The sequence below is a fragment of the Globicephala melas genome, chromosome 8 (assembly GCF_963455315.2).
Source record: "Globicephala melas chromosome 8, mGloMel1.2, whole genome shotgun sequence".
NCBI lineage: Eukaryota > Metazoa > Chordata > Mammalia > Artiodactyla > Delphinidae > Globicephala > Globicephala melas.
Genome location: NC_083321.1, coordinates 46,464,754 through 46,480,562, shown reverse-complemented (window position 1 = coordinate 46,480,562; position 15,809 = coordinate 46,464,754). Strand labels below are relative to the sequence as shown.

The following is a 15,809-nucleotide window of genomic DNA, read 5'->3' as shown; positions in this document are numbered from 1 at the left end:
AGTAGGATAAGTAAGGTGACAATCATGTGCCAGGCTTTGTCTCATGTATGTCTTTTATCTCTTCTCTACTGACTAATGACAGACATACAGAGAACAGTGCCTGAAACACACGAAGTGACCAATGAAAACCAACTGAATAAATCAAGTGAATAAACATGAAAAGAGCTTTGACAGATTCAGCAAAGTGATATAGTCATGAGTATGAAGGTCCCTTCCAGTGCTAAGATTCTAAGGAGTTTTAAAAAACTGTACTTATACAAATTTCCCAGAAGATTTGGAAAAGAGAAAAGGGAAACTAGCATTTATTGAGGAGCTACAAATTTGTTAGGCACTTATATATGATATTTGATTTGCTTTTCATAATAATCCTGGGAAATTGGGATTATAATCCCCATTTTACAGATAAAGAAACCAAAGATAGAGATGCAGAGACAAAATTTGAACTCAGGTGAACCTGACCCCAATCCTAATCTTTTCCCACACTGCACACATGAATCCCTGGGAGAAACACAATTCTCCCTTCCCTATCACTCCATTCCAAGGAAAAGGAGTTCTGAAACAAGCCGAGGCTCAATCAGGTCATGATTCCAGAGGGTAGAGCTTTCAATGGGAAGTATGAAGAGGTGAAAAAGCTCTACCTTCCCTTGAGAATACCCCTCTTTTCCTTGTCGAAAGGTTCACAACTCTTCCCATGTTCCTCCCATGAGTCTGGAAGGAAAATTGTAGGACCTCTCCAGCTTATAAAGGGCCTCTCCAACGCCTTTTTTACTCTTCCCGTTCCCCAACAGGTCAAGTGGCAATCAAGTTATAATTCAGAGGAATGATGGCAAGGAGAGAGCTATGTGGGTCTACTTGAGAGGCCTTAGATTAGAGGGGGAAGCAGCCCTGAAGCTTACACATCCCCTGCAAGCCTATTCACAAAGTTATAAGCCTACATACAAATGGTAACCAAAGTCCTAACTAGCAATACAGGTATTTCTTTGCCTAGAATGCCTTCTGTGTAGGATGGTGGCATCTAACTGAGGTGACAAGGAATCAGCCAAATTTTGTTTCCCCAAAACATGACTCACAAGTTGACTTAAACAAATAACGTGAGGTGTACAACAAATGGTCCTGGGACAACTGGTTATCCTCATGCAAAAGAATTAATTTGGACACCTACATCACACATATATAAAAATTAACTCAAAATGGATCAAGGCCTAAATACTAGAGCTAAAACCACAAAACTCTTAGGAAAAAAACATATGAGTAAATCTGACCTTGAATTAGGCAATAGTTTTTTAGGTATGTCATCTAAAGCCAAACGACCAAAGTAAAAACAGATATATTGAACTTCATAAAATTAAAACTTTTGTTCCTCAAAGGACACTACCAGGGACTTTCCTAGCAGTCTAGTGGTTAAGACTCCATGCTTCCATTACAAGGCGCATGGGTTCAATCCCTGGTCGGGAAACTAAGATCCCACATGCCACAGGGCGAGGAGGCCAAAAAAAAAAAAAAAAAGACCCTACCAAGCAAGCAAAAAGACAACCTACAGAATGGGAGGAAATGTCTGCAAATCATATGTCTGATAAGGGTCTAATATCCAGAACATATAAAGAACTCTTCCAACTCAAGAATAAAAAGAGAATCCAAATTAAAAAAATAAAGGAGTTAAATAGATACTTCTCCAAAGAAGATATACAAATGGCCAAAGATGTTCAACATCATTAGTCATCAGGAAAATGCAAATCAAAAGTATAATGAGGTACCACTTCACACCTACTCAGATGGCTATAATCAAAATGATAGACAATAACAAAGAGTTGGGGATGGTATGGAAAGACTCCTCATACATTACTGATGGGAATGGTGCAACCACTTTGGAGAACAGTTTGGCAGTCTTCAAAAAGTCACACATAGAGTTACTGTATGACCAGCAATTCTACTCCTAGATAAATACTCAAGAGAAATGAAAAGATATGTTCACACAAAAACTTACACACAAATATTCATAGCGGCATCATTCATAACAGCAAAAAAGAAAAAGAAGAAACAACCAAAATTGCCATCTACTGAGGAATGGATAAAAACAATGTGGTATATCCATATGATAGAATTTTATTTGTTTACAGAAAAGAATGAAGGACTAACACATACTACAACAGAAATGATGCTTGAAAACATCATGCTAAGTGAAAGAAGCCAAATGCAAAAGGGCCCATACTGTATGATTCCATTTATATAAAATGCCCATAATAATAGGCAAATCCATAGGCAAAGAAAGTAGATTAGTGTTTGCCAGGGGCTGGGGGAGGGGAGATGAAGAATGACTGCTAACGGATGTGGGGTTTCTTTTTTGGGGGCAATGAAACATTCTAGAATTAGATAGTGGTGATGATTGCAAAACCTTGTGATATACTGAAAACTTAATTTTACACTTTAAAAGGATGAATTATATGGTATGTTAATTATATCTCAATAAAAAAAGGTGAGCTGCAAGTATAAAAATGAGCTAAGTGTACACATTATAACATGTACCATCAAAGAGATAAAACAGAAAAGCAATTAAGTTAACTTGAAAATCACTGCTGGACATTGGTGTTTACTTTCATAATAACAAATATGAGAAGTATTGCATTTTATTGCCATAAACTGCACAGCAACATAAAGAAGATTGAGAGGAAAGATTAATTTGATTCCATGAAAAACGTCCAAGGATAAATATTTGCTTTCTTCCCAATATCTCAGCTGGTTGTAAGCTGAGCTCCCTGGAGCAGATATAAGAGCCTCTATGTTAGATTTGCTGACAGCAAACAGACTTGAAAGAATTCAAGTATAAGAAACTGAGCCTCAGACGCCCTGCCTTTGGTAAATGGTAAATGGATTCTCTCCCAGCAAGCTCTGTCACTGCAGACAAGCATTCCACCATGATAACGACAAAGTAACAGAGTAGAACTTTCAATTACCAGCATCTCAACCTTAGAGACTGGATGAACATCTTCCATAAGGCTTTTCTCAGATTCTCTGAATGAATGTGTGAGTCCAAATGACCAGTTTTTCCAGGTGAACACAGTTCATGTCAAGAATATTGAATCACAAGCAAACTTTGTACACATACAATGTAAAAGTAAAAACATAAGACGATATTCTAGAACTATGCCTGGAACATCGTAGGCACCCAATAAATACTTGTTGAATAACGTTTATATAGTTAATAATATCTACTACATAACTTAGATCAAATACTAAGGCAAACAGTAGCAGTATTTCTAAATCAACTTATCTTCATTAATAAAGTTGTTTTTTTCTTGCTTTATTCCTGATGTTATACCACACCCTTATTGAGAGTCAAACTGAAAAGTCAATGGTTATTAAGAAAGATAATTAGTCTATCATAAGTAGAAAGGATATTCTGATTAATTCTAAAAGTTACTGCCTCTCATCTTACAAACCTTCCTGAAATAAAACAACTTCGGGTTAATAAAACTGCAGAAATTTGTGACGTGGTTAATCTTTCATGCACCCTAAGATTTATTTTAGTTAATAAACTAAGAAAAAGATATATTGATACAGTTTAATAATAAGTTGTTTACTCTTCACATTCTGGAACCCTAAGACAGATCAAGCAAAACACAATTCACCTCACTGATCCCTATTGGAGCTCAGTAGGAAGGGAAGTTCTTTCTGAAGCACATATTAAAGCACACTAACTTACCAATGCCTAGAAGGTCAGCAATTAATTCTACATTACATTTTCCCTTTTTTAAGCCTCTTTTAAAAACAGGGAAATAATTTCTCAGAATGTAACAACTGTGGGTGCTTGAAATACTATATAGAATCATCAGATGGGTAAAAGAAGTAGAAAATCTCTTCAGAGATCACATCTTTTCCTCTTTCAGGACACTTCTGAAAGTCTCTAAGGATACCATTCTACAAGTTCACGATCTATGACAGACTGTCAGAAAAAGTCTTCGTCAGTTTCTTTTACAGCAGTATAAGCTCTTTTCTTCTATCTTCAAGGAGACATAAAGATGACATGAGCATCACCCTTTACATCATCATCTTTTAGGTTTTTTATTGGAAATCACACTACTCAATTCTCTCTCACTTTCATTAACTCTTCCTTGATTTGCTGACATCACAAAATAACATTTTTAAAGAAAATGTAGTTTGTTAACTGGTCTCTGCATGAAAAAGACTTTCTAAGCATAAAAAGCAATGAATCAAAAAAGAAAAGGTTAACAAGTAAACAACATAAAATTGTTTTAATTTCTATAAATGAAAAGCCATCATAAATTAAAAGAAAAGGCAACTGTAGGAGAAATGCCCCAATATGACAAGCAAGGGATAATATTCTTACTCTATAAAAAGTTCACACAAATCAGCATCTGGCCAAGACAAGTGCCCCCTACCCTGTCCCGCATTCCCCTCCTCATCCGTACAAGAAATTGCTAGGTCCCTACAAAAAAAAAGAGGTTACAGCTTCTTTCTCCCAGCTTTCATGATCACTGTGCCTTTCTTCTGCCTTAGTCCTTTGCCTCCTACCCGGATGCCCTTTTTCTTCTCAGCCCTGTTAGCCAGGAGATTCAGATAAACAGCCTGATCTTGATTTCAGATTTTCCCCAAGATCCAGCCTCTGAAACACTGCTTTCTACATTGCTCTGTAACCTGCAGGCAAGTAACAACTCACCCCAGGCTCCAGGGATACCTTATCCAACTAATTCCAGCCAAAGCCCAACATATTGGCTTCTGCCTGCGCTAGGGAGGCAGAAATCAAACAATTAAACAATTAAGAAAAAAACTGAGACTCCAATATAAAAACCATCAAAGAGCTTGCGCAGGCAATCTAATAGCTAATAAGATTTTTAATGCTGTAACACATTAATAATGGAAGATGTGAGTTAAAATGAGGTACTATTTTTAATCTGTGAAATTTGTGAAGATTTTTTTAAAAAATAATAATGCTAACACAGGTGTCATAAAACTGATAGCAGGATGGTAAACTGGTATACTCTTTCTAATGGTGGCAGCATGTGTGAAGAGCATTCCTCTGCCCTTTGACCCTGCAATGTCATTTTTAGGAATTGATCTTCAGTAATCAAAAATCTAGTCAAAATATTTAAGTATAAAGATATTCCTCTCTACATTTTTGTACGTGAAATGTAACTATCCAACAGTAAGTAAACTGCAAATAAATTATGCTTTGTCCACAGTGTGGATTATTATGGAGCCAATAAAAATGATATAGTAAGAGCTGACTATTCTATAGCACTGATTAAGGACCACTGACTGTCCTAAGCAGTTAACATGTATTCAGTCATTCACTCCTCCAACAACATAAATGGAAACTGTGAGGTATGTAGGTGTTAGTATCATCTCCATTTCACAGCTGAGAAATCGGAGGCACAGAGAAGTTATGTAATTCGTTCAAGGTTACACCGGCACAGACTCACATGCCCTTTTCTGAAATTCTAAAATCCAAAAAGCTCTGAACACCACGTGTTCTCCATAAATTTGTGGCAAATTCATTTGTTGGCAAAACCTGACCTGAACTGAAGCAAAAGTATGTATAGTCTTTACTTACCCCACTTTGAGTGAAGTTATCTTGCTAAAGAAAACTTAATGCATTTGATTACAGAGTGCTGCCCCAGACCCCACTAGAAGGGATGCAGTTTATACACCATGTTGCCTTTCTATAATCTGAAAAATTCTGAATTTTAAAGCACAGACAGCCCCGCGAGTTTCATATAAGGAATTGTGGCAGAGCTGAAATTCAAATCTATGCATCTGCTTGGCTCTGGAGTCTGTGCTCTTAACCACCATGGTTATTTTGAGAGCCTGTTTAATGGCATGGGGAAATTCTTATAATTAAAATATTTAAGTATTTATTAACTACATACTATGTGTCAGACAAAATTAAAATTGGGACAATGCTACTAAGGACAGGTAACTGGTGTCAGAAGAGCCTATACCCTAAGGGGGCTTATCCTAGACAGACTGGTCAGTGGCAGTTTTCCTGAGGAACCATCTGACCTGAGAAGTGAAGAATGAGCAAGAGTTAACGAGAAGAGGGAAGAGCATACCTGGAAGGAGAAGAGCATGCGCAAAGGCCCTGTAGTAGGTGGGAAAATGGAGACAAAGGATTCAGAGTCAGTGTAACTGGAACACAGAAAACCAGGAGAGCCTAGTGTAAGATAAGGCTGGAGAGGAGGTAGATGCTACAGGACCTTATAGGTGGAGTAACCATTTGCCCCAGTTTGCCTTAGGAACAGTCCCAGTGTAAATAATAGCACTCTCTTTTACTGTCAAAGGTATCCTGGTCTATATGATAAAATATATGGCCATCCAATTTATCGGCCACATTAAAGAGTCGTACTTTTACCCTAAGAGCGATAAGAAATCCTGATGGATTTTAAGCGGCAGGGGGGCAGAAGAAGGGTATCGTAATGAAATTTTAATTTTCAAAAGATTAGTCTTGCTACAGGGCAAAGAACAGACAAGAATACTGAAAGGATAGGGTGAATACCTTTAGACCAGTTTGGAGGCTATAACAGGAGACCAGGCAAGAGACAATGGCAGCTTGGTCCAGGGTGACAGTGGTAGAGACAGAAAGAAGTGGATGGAATTGAGTTTGGTTTGAACGTAAAATAAACAGAGCTTGATGATGATTTCCACACAGAAAGAGTGTCCAAGACTTCTGGCTTGCAAACTAAACGGATGGTGTTGTGATTCACTAGAGATTTACATGAGCTAGAAATTTAAATATGTGAGGCATCTGCACAGCAGCTGTAATTTGAAGCGGGGGAGCCTGTAAGAGTGTCTAAAACAAAAAAAGTTTAGGTTCAAAACCTGCTGATGTTTATTTCCATTGGCAGAGCCCTCTTCCGATGCAGGACCCCATTTTCCGGTTGAATACTGGAGCTGTTTGGTGATTAGACAAAAGAGAAGGTCCCCCTTGCCTGGTGATATGGGACAGGAGGAATCAAACCACGTGCAGCATGTAAACACCCGTTACAACTAAACGCCGAGTGCTTGATATTTACTGTTCACAAAGCAGTCTCACATACAGGCTCCTTGGAGCCCACAACACTTGGTGAGAAAATGTGGTCTGCATTTACGGATGAGGAAACTGAGGTGGAGCGCTTAAATTACCTGTCTACACAGAGGCTGCTCTTACGCCATACTATCTCCTCAAATGTGCCATCCACTGTGTGCAAGCAACTACACTAAGTGCTGTAAGAACTACCAAATAATGAGGTCCTACTAGGTGCCAGGCTCTAGGAAATTAAAAAGAGAGAGAGAAAGGAAAAACAAAAAAACAACGCAACTTCAGAACTTTTAAGGATGTGTTACACTTACCCTAGAGTAAATTCGCTTTAAATTTCAAAAAGGTTCACGTCCCAAGGTGGGGTCGAGGTGAGAAGGTGGAGATGAACCGGGCAGCCAGGGACCACCCCAAACACCGACTCAGGGGGAAATGAGGTCCCAACGTCTGGGCCCCGGGAAACACTAGGAAGGGACGGCGGGGTCCACCGGCCGACTGGTCAACGGAGGCCCAGCTGCCCGTTCGCCTGCGCGTTGCCATAGCAACGGCCAGGTCGGCTTTACCCCGGAGCCTCCCGCCCACTTCCGCGGGGTCCGCCCTGCGCCGCAACGCCAGGGGCCACTCACCCAGGCCGTCGGGCGGGCTGGCTCCCAACTGGCGCGCACACTCCGCGCTGGTGGTCGCCAAGTCCGGAATTCCGCACCTGGAGAAACTTTTCGGCCAGCGGGGCAGCCTTAGGGAGGTGGACGGGGGCCGCGTTGGGACAAAGCGCGTCGGCTTGGCGCGAAGCCCTTCTCCGTGCGGTGGGGCTGGCGAGGAGGGTTCTCCCAGGTGCGTTCGGAGGCGTTCCCGCGAGCAGCTCCTCTTAGCGATGGACCTGAGAAGCCTGTCTCGGGGACAGAGAAGCAGACCTGTTACACTTTATAACAGTCATATCACACTACTGAGGTGATGTCCAGGCTAGTATTCTCGCTCAGACCCGAGGCCTCGTGGTCCAGCTGGTTGGAGCTGGGGCTGTAAGCCTCGCACTGAATTGGGTTCCGAGCTGGCCTAAAAGTGAGGGAAATGAGTATCAGTGCTGGGGGGAAGGCCCCCGGAGTGCAGGGTGTTTGTCCCCACGGAGGCGCTGAGAAGGCTCTTGAGAGATCAAATGACAATTACCAGGAATAGGTTTTAGCCACAAATCTCTGTGGAACCATCTGAATGCGTGCCCCCCTGCAATAGAGGCTAGAAATGCGGGCTCCAGCTGTATGCTAATGTATTTCTGACCTGAACTAGGAATGGCTTCTGTGGACACGGGTCTTGCTCTCTAGCAGCTGCCGCGGGGGTGGGGGGACGAGGGGTGGGCTCAACTCTCCAGATACTAGCCTAATTATTCAGGCAGATGTCCTCTAAAATTTATTTGATTAATAGCCAAGAACTTGGTACAGCAGGTCGATTCATTTTATTGCTTAGAGGTAGAAGTCCACCTTTGGCAACGGGTTCCTCCTGTCAGCTTCATCTGAAAACTCATAATGGCCGTGGTTAAGCAACCGGTAACTTCAGTTTTGCAAATTTTCCGAACACAAAAATAATCCCCACCATGTCCTGTACTCTAGAACTTTGGGGTATTGGCCAGACTTTGTTTTGAAGAAGTACAGAACTGTTGTCTAACAAGGGTCTGGAATAGCCTGCAAGAATTTTCTCTCTGTCTCTCTCCCCCAACCCTGCCTCTATCCAAACATGAGTGTTAGTGCCACAATGTCCAACAAAAGAAGATAAACTCTACCATCTGCTTCATTGAGCTGTGAAGTGTGTGGATCTGCCTTTAGTCAGCAGCTAGGTAGTCTTACACGCCACAGCCTTACCAAGAAATAACTTGGAACTGTCCACTTTCTCATGCCTGTGAAAAGCCTGGTGGAGAGAAACTACAGTGCCGGAGAATTGTTTGAAAGGCATGAAGATGACCCCCTCCTCTACATAGTCTCTGGGTCAAGTGAGTTCCAAACCTGCTACATATCAGAGACATCCGGGGAGTTCTATTTGTTTTGCTTTGTGTTTAAATACAGATTCACAGGACACGCTTCCAGAAATTCTGATTAAATAAATCTCATGAAACCATTTTTAAAAGATCTTCATATGAGCTTGATACAAAGCTAGATTGGGAACCACTGGGCTATGTTTTATCCTGAATTAAGCCAGACCATCAAAAAGCTGTTTGTACCACTTTTTTTCACCCTTACAAAATTGTCTCTACCAAGTCATGCTTTACCCTTATGCCATCTGCTTATATTGAGATGCTATTAAAAAAAGATACGCATGACACCTCTGAATTTACTGGAGGGATTATTTTAAGAATGATGTTTTTTACATCCCAGTAGCAGAATCCTACCATATTGCCCAGCCCAGGGTTTTTCAAGTTTTTTGGACGATAATCCACCAAAAGAAATATGTTTTACATTATCACCCAGTACACAGGTACCTACACATTTAATAACTAAAACAAGTCTTATAAAATATTACCCATTCCACATGCATTTTATTGCTTTTTAATGCTGGCTTCCACCCGTTAAATGATTTATTGACCCCTAGATGAGTTGCACGTTGCATTTTAAAATCAGCAGTATAGGGACTTCCCTGGCGATCCAGTGGTTAAGACTTCACCTTCCAGTTCAGGGGGTGCGGGTTTGCTCCCTGGTCGGGGAGGTAAGATCCCACATGCCTCGCGGCCAAAAAGACCAAAACATAAAACAGAAGCAATATTGTAACAAAGTCAATAAAGATTTTAAAAATGGTCCACATCAAAAAAAAATCTAAAAAATTAAAATAAAAAATCAGCAGTATAGCCAGATATCTTTTTCTGGAAACTAGCCCTAATCCTCAGACAAACTAGGCCACCTGTCCACAGTCTATTGCTCCAATAGCAGTACCAGAGCCAATGCAATCACATCTTTCTCCCAGGAATTTGGAATTAGGACTAAGAGATTTTAGTTTTTCTAAATCTAGGTAGCTAACATAGAAACATAGAATGCTGTAATATTGAAAGTCAGAAGCTATCCACAGACATGCCTTCCCATCATGTGGCCTGGAGAAATGCGGAAAACCAAGTTGCAGGAAAAATGTGAAAAGAACAGGAAGGATGAAAGAGATTCACAAAGAGGAGAGAAGAGACCAAAAGTGTTGTGACAGCTTTCCATTCCTGATCATTTTATTTCTTGAAATGAGCTGCATTCCTGCCTTTGAATTCCACGTAATATTCCAAATCTTTACAATAAGATGCACTCTTTTGCTTATGCTGGTTCAAATGGTTGTTTCTGTTATTGCAACCAAGATGAACCTAATTATATTGGTTTTATATGGCTTTTGTAACAAATTACCACAAACTTGGTGATTAAACAATATAAGTGTATTATCTGGCAGTTCTATAAGTCAGAAGTCTGACACAGAACTCACTGGACTAAAATCAGTGTCAGTAGAGGAGAATCTGTTTCCTTGCCTTTTCCAGTTTCTAGAGGTTACCTACATCCCTTGGGTTCATGGCCCTTTTCCTCCATCTTCAAAGGCAGCAATATTGCATCTTTCTGACCGTGCTTCTGAGGTTACATCTCCCTCTGATTCTAGCTAGGAAGGTTCTTAGCTTTTTTTTTTTTTTTGCAGTACGCGGGCCTCTCACTGTCATGGCCTCTCCCGTTGTGGAGCACAGGCTCCAGACGCGCAGGCTCAGCGGCCATGGCTCACGGGCCCAGCCGCTCTGCAGCATGTGGGATCTTCCCGGACCGGGGCACGAACCCGTGTCCCCTGCATCGGCAGGCGGACTCTCAACCACTGCGCCACCAGGGAAGCCCAAGGTTCTTAGCTTTTAAGGACCCAAATGATTAGATTGGGTCCACCCAGAAATTCCAGAATAATCTCCCCATCCCAAGGTCCTTAGCTTAATCACCTCTGCAAAGTGCTTTTTGCACAGAAAGTAACGTTCACAGCTTCCAGGAATTAGGACATGGACATTTGGGGGAAATGTGGGGGTGGATCCATACTAACATACAATCACTCTATGCCTTAATGTATTTCAATCCTGAGTGTCAGGGAAAAAAATCTTTTTCTCCTTGAAAAACTGATTTCCTTATAAAGAAAGAAAACCATGAAATTGATCACTTTTCCCTTTTCACCTTCGCTTCTAGGAAGACAGGAACCAAATTTGCAGCTCAACATTAATTTTGTCAAACTCTACTGCTTGCATATCAGTGTTACAACTTTCTTCTGTTCTCTCTCTCTTCCCTCATTTCTACCTTTTTTCTTCATTGTATTGACTGTATTATTTTAAGCTGCTTCAGATATTTTGACTTGTTGTTTCCTCTGCCTATAAGGCTCTGCCCCCATACCTCCACAAGGCTGGTTCCTTTTCATCATCTATATCTCAGCTCACATGCCACCTCCTCAGAGAAGCCTTCCCTGATCCCCCTATCTAAAGTAGTCCCTCCCACAGTCTATCACATTACTTTACTTTGTTGTCCTAGAGCACTGAACACCATCTAAGACAAGCTGATTTATTTTCTTTCTTCCCTCACTGGAAGTTAAGCTTCAAGACAGTAGGGACCCAGCCTCTTTGTTTATTGCTTTGCTCCCAGTACCTGGAACAGTGGCTGACAGTTAGTAGCTATTTAGTAAAAAAACCATGGCATTAGTAAATGAAAGAATGAATAAAGGAAGCGCAGGAAGAAGGAAAGAAGAGATTTTGTAGAACATGTTGATATATAGACGGATAGATAAATAGGTAGATAGGCTGACAGATAGACAAATATTCATTTCTGATGTGCAAATGTCACCAATATTTATAGGGAAGAATCAGAGAAATTACACAAGGAAGTAAAACATAACTTCTTACAATATGTTCATAGAGCTACTGGGTTTTCTTGGGGAACCCTTTATGTAAATGCCTTAGACAGAAAGTTTCTTGAAGTTTTCCAGTGGCTCAAGGCAGCTACCTTAAATATCCCGGCTGGTTACCATGTCTGAAGTCATCAGTTCTCAGTGAGGTGATGGATTGCAATACCATGACTCCTAAGAACAACAAACTCTTGACACTGCCAAGGGAGCTCAGTCTATTCCAGGGCTCATTACTGCACAGCAATCGGCTCTCATTCTAGTCCAGTAATTATCAACGTCACCACTGGCAACAAGTGTTATATGCTGTTTACTTAAACACTCTATGGTAACGTCATTGTTACAATGCAATATCAAATTGCTTGACATTTAAGAGAGATCAGAATCGAAGTCTGTCAATATAACAAAACATAGAAGCAATTAGATAGTTTGTTCCAGGGTTTGTTGACCCTGTTAGTAAAAATACCAAAGTCTTGGAGGGAAGAGATGGACTTCAGTTTTCATAAGTCAAGAAGCAGTTGATTTACACATTAATTACAATTTATCTGTTATTCAAAAGACTTTTAAAAGACTCTATATCACAAAAACATCACTCCATATTTTTTCTGTTCTATAAGATAAGTTATGATATTTTTAAATCATTATGTGTTATATTAAGATTTCTTAAATTGGGGGACATGTCTTTGAAAAGTGTATAATGCAAAATGTAACTTTATCCTAATGATAGCTCTTTGATTATTGGTAGGCTCTACCAATTTATACAAAGTCTTTCCACTTTTCTCTTCTCCTACCTTGACAAAAGTAAAACTGTACCTTATCCCCACAGCTCAAAAAGAAATAAATATTTAGCAATTAACTCAGTTTTTCTGATCAACTGTGGATGTCTGACCCAGCCCCCTTTTCAGATAAAACTAATAGAGTTCAGGTTAGTACATGCCAAAACTAAATTAATGGTTCATAGAGTGGAAGACTTGATATTGTTTAGATGGAAATACTCCCCACATTGATCTACAAATTCAATGCAATCCTTATCTAAATTTCAGCTGCCTTTTTTGTAGAAATTCACCATCTGATCCTAAAATTCATATGGAGATGCAAGAAACTCAGAGGAGGCAAAACAGTGTTAAAAAGAAGAACAAAGTTGGAGGACTCACACTTCCTGATTTCAAAACTTACTACAAAGCTTTAGTAATCAAGACTGTCATATTGGCATAAGGATAGACATATAAAACAACAGAATAGAATTGACAGTCCAGAAATAAATCCATGCATCATTGAACAACTGATAAGGGTGCCATGGCAATTCAATGGGTGACAGGATAATCTTCAACAAATGATGCTAGGGAAACTGCAAGAGAGTATATTTGAACCTGTACCTCACACCATATACAAAAGTTAACTCAAAATGGATCAAAGACCTAAACATAGGAGCTAAAACAATAAAACTCTTAGAAAAAACACAGTTATAAGTCTTCAAGACCTTGGATTAGGCAATGGTTTCTTAGATATGGCATCTAAAGCAAAAGCAACCAAAGAAAAAATAGATAAATTGGACTTCATCAAATTAAAACTTGTGCTTCAAAAGACTATCAAGAAAATAAAAGACACCCACAAAATGGGAGAAAAATATGTGCAAGTCTTATAAGTGACAACAGTCTAGTATCTAAAATATATTAAGAATTCCTACAACTCAACAGTAAAAAAACAAATAACTCAATGTAAAAGTGGGCAGAGAATTTGAAGACATTTTTCCAAAGAAGATATACATAAAGCCAATAAGCACATATAAAGATGCTCAATATCATTTGTCATTGGGGAAATGCAAATCAAAACCATAGTGGGGTACCAATTAATACCCACTAGGATGGCTAGAATCAAAAAGACAGACAATAATATAAGCTGGTGATGATGTGGAACAATTGGAACCTTCATACATTGCTGGTGGGAATATAAAATGGTAGAGCTGCTTTGGAAAATAGTCTGGCAGTTTATTAAACAATTAAGCACAGGGCTTCCCTTGTGGCGCAGTGGTTAAGAATCCGCCTGCCAATGCAGGGGACACGGGTTCGAGCCCTGGTCCGGGAAGACCCCACATGCTGCAGAGCAACTAAGCCCGTGTGCCACAACTACTGAGCCTGCGCTCCAGAGCCCATGTGCCACAACTCCTGAAGCCCGGCGCCTGAAGCCCGTACTCTGCAACAAGAGAAGCCACCGCAAAGAGAAGCCCGCGCACCACAACGAAGAGTAGCCCCCCGCTCACTGCAACTAGAGGAAGCCCACGCACAGCAACAAAGACCCAATGCAGCCAAAAATAAATAATAATAAAATTAAAAAAAAAATTAAGCATAGAGTTACCATATGACCACTACCCAAGAGAACTGGAATTACATGTCCACACAAAAAACTTATATACAAATGTTCATAGAAGCATTATTCATAATAGCCAAAAATGGAAACCCAAAATGGCCATTAAATGATGAATAGATAAACAAAAAATGGTATATCCATACAATGGAATTGTATTTGGCTACAAACAGGTACACGCTACAACATGGATAAACCTTGAAAACATTATTTTAAGTGAAAGAAGCCAGATGCAAAAAGCCATATCTTGTATGATTCCATTTATATGAAATGTCCCAAATAGGCAAGTCTGTATAGAGAAAAAGTAAATTAGTGGTTGCCAGGGACTGGGAACAGGGAATGGGGAAAGACTGTTAACAGGTATAGAATTTCTTTTGGAGGTGATAAAAATGTTCTAAAATTAGACAGTGGTGATGGTTGAACAACCTTGTGAATATACTAAAAACCATTGAATTTTACACTTTTAAAAAGTGAATATTAGGTATATGAATTATGTCTCAACTTAAAGAGTAAAGTAAAAAAAACTAAATAATACTTTATATTTCATGGATTCTAAAACCCACACTGTTTTCACTTTTTAAACTTCTTTGAAATTGGGTTGCATAATTGATTACATATTACTATTGCTGTCAGCCAGGTAGCAGTCCTGACGTGTAAAAGTCTTCCTGAAGGACCAAGAGAGTGCCAGCATCTTGGTGTCTTAGTTTTCACAAAATACAGGTGATATTCACTCACCTAATGTTATCAACTCTGTTCCAGGCACTGTTCCAAATGCTTTCTGTATTTTAACTTATTCAACCCTCACAACAGCTCCATGAGATAAGTACTGTTATTATCCTTATTTTACAGACAAAGAAACAAAAGTACAGTGTGCTGGAGTGATTTGTCCAAGATCACACAGCTGGTTCGTGTGAGTCCCATCCAGGCTGTTCTGGTCCAGAGTCTGTGCTCCTAACCATTAGGCTTCACTGCCTCACTTACCTGTGAGTGCAAGACAGCCATTACTGTCAACGGTCTTCAAGGATTCCTACCAAAGTTGGCCAAAAGAGTAACGAAAGCTAATAATGAGTCTTGCAGTGGTTCAGTGATTAAAAACACCATTCATTTGGAAGTTTGACTGGTTCATTCAAACATCTTTTGGCTATGTCTAAGGGAGTTCACAGCCTGGAACTTCATTTACAGAGCTCAGATAAGAGGGAGTAACCGCTTCCTGCTTGACTTACAAGGTGAGTAAAGGGAGCTGGAGCTTTAGTCCAGACCCTCCTCATTTTTCCCAGCTGACTGCAGAGACTGACCTCCTTCTCCTATGAGCCTGACTGGGTAAGGGACAGGGCAGACCAGGTCCCAGCACGGGGATGGAGGGATGAAGTCTCTAACTCATGTGCGAAGGATGTGGAGCCAGAGGAAACACCACCAGAAGCCATCTCAGGAAGAAGTGCAGGATCAAACCTGAGGCAAATATTCCACCTCCCTATTACCTGACATCCAACCTTGCTGATTTAATGCAAAGTCAATCGTTGGAAGATTGGAAGGACTCCTGAGGATTCAAGGGTGT

The 15,809-nt window shown here is 40.2% G+C and overlaps 1 protein-coding gene across 3 annotated transcripts in view; it reads right to left on the bottom strand.

The window, feature by feature from the left end:
- STK33 (serine/threonine kinase 33) overlaps window positions 1–8,023 on the bottom strand; it is a 170,507-nt gene extending 162,484 nt beyond the window's left edge. For all 3 annotated transcript variants that reach the window (XM_060304439.1, XM_070046252.1, XM_030831317.2), the window contains exon 1: window positions 7,657–8,023. The gene's annotated coding sequence lies outside the window, so the exon portion shown is untranslated. The remainder of the gene's footprint in view (window positions 1–7,656) is intronic.
- Window positions 8,024–15,809: the final 7,786 nt, after the last annotated feature.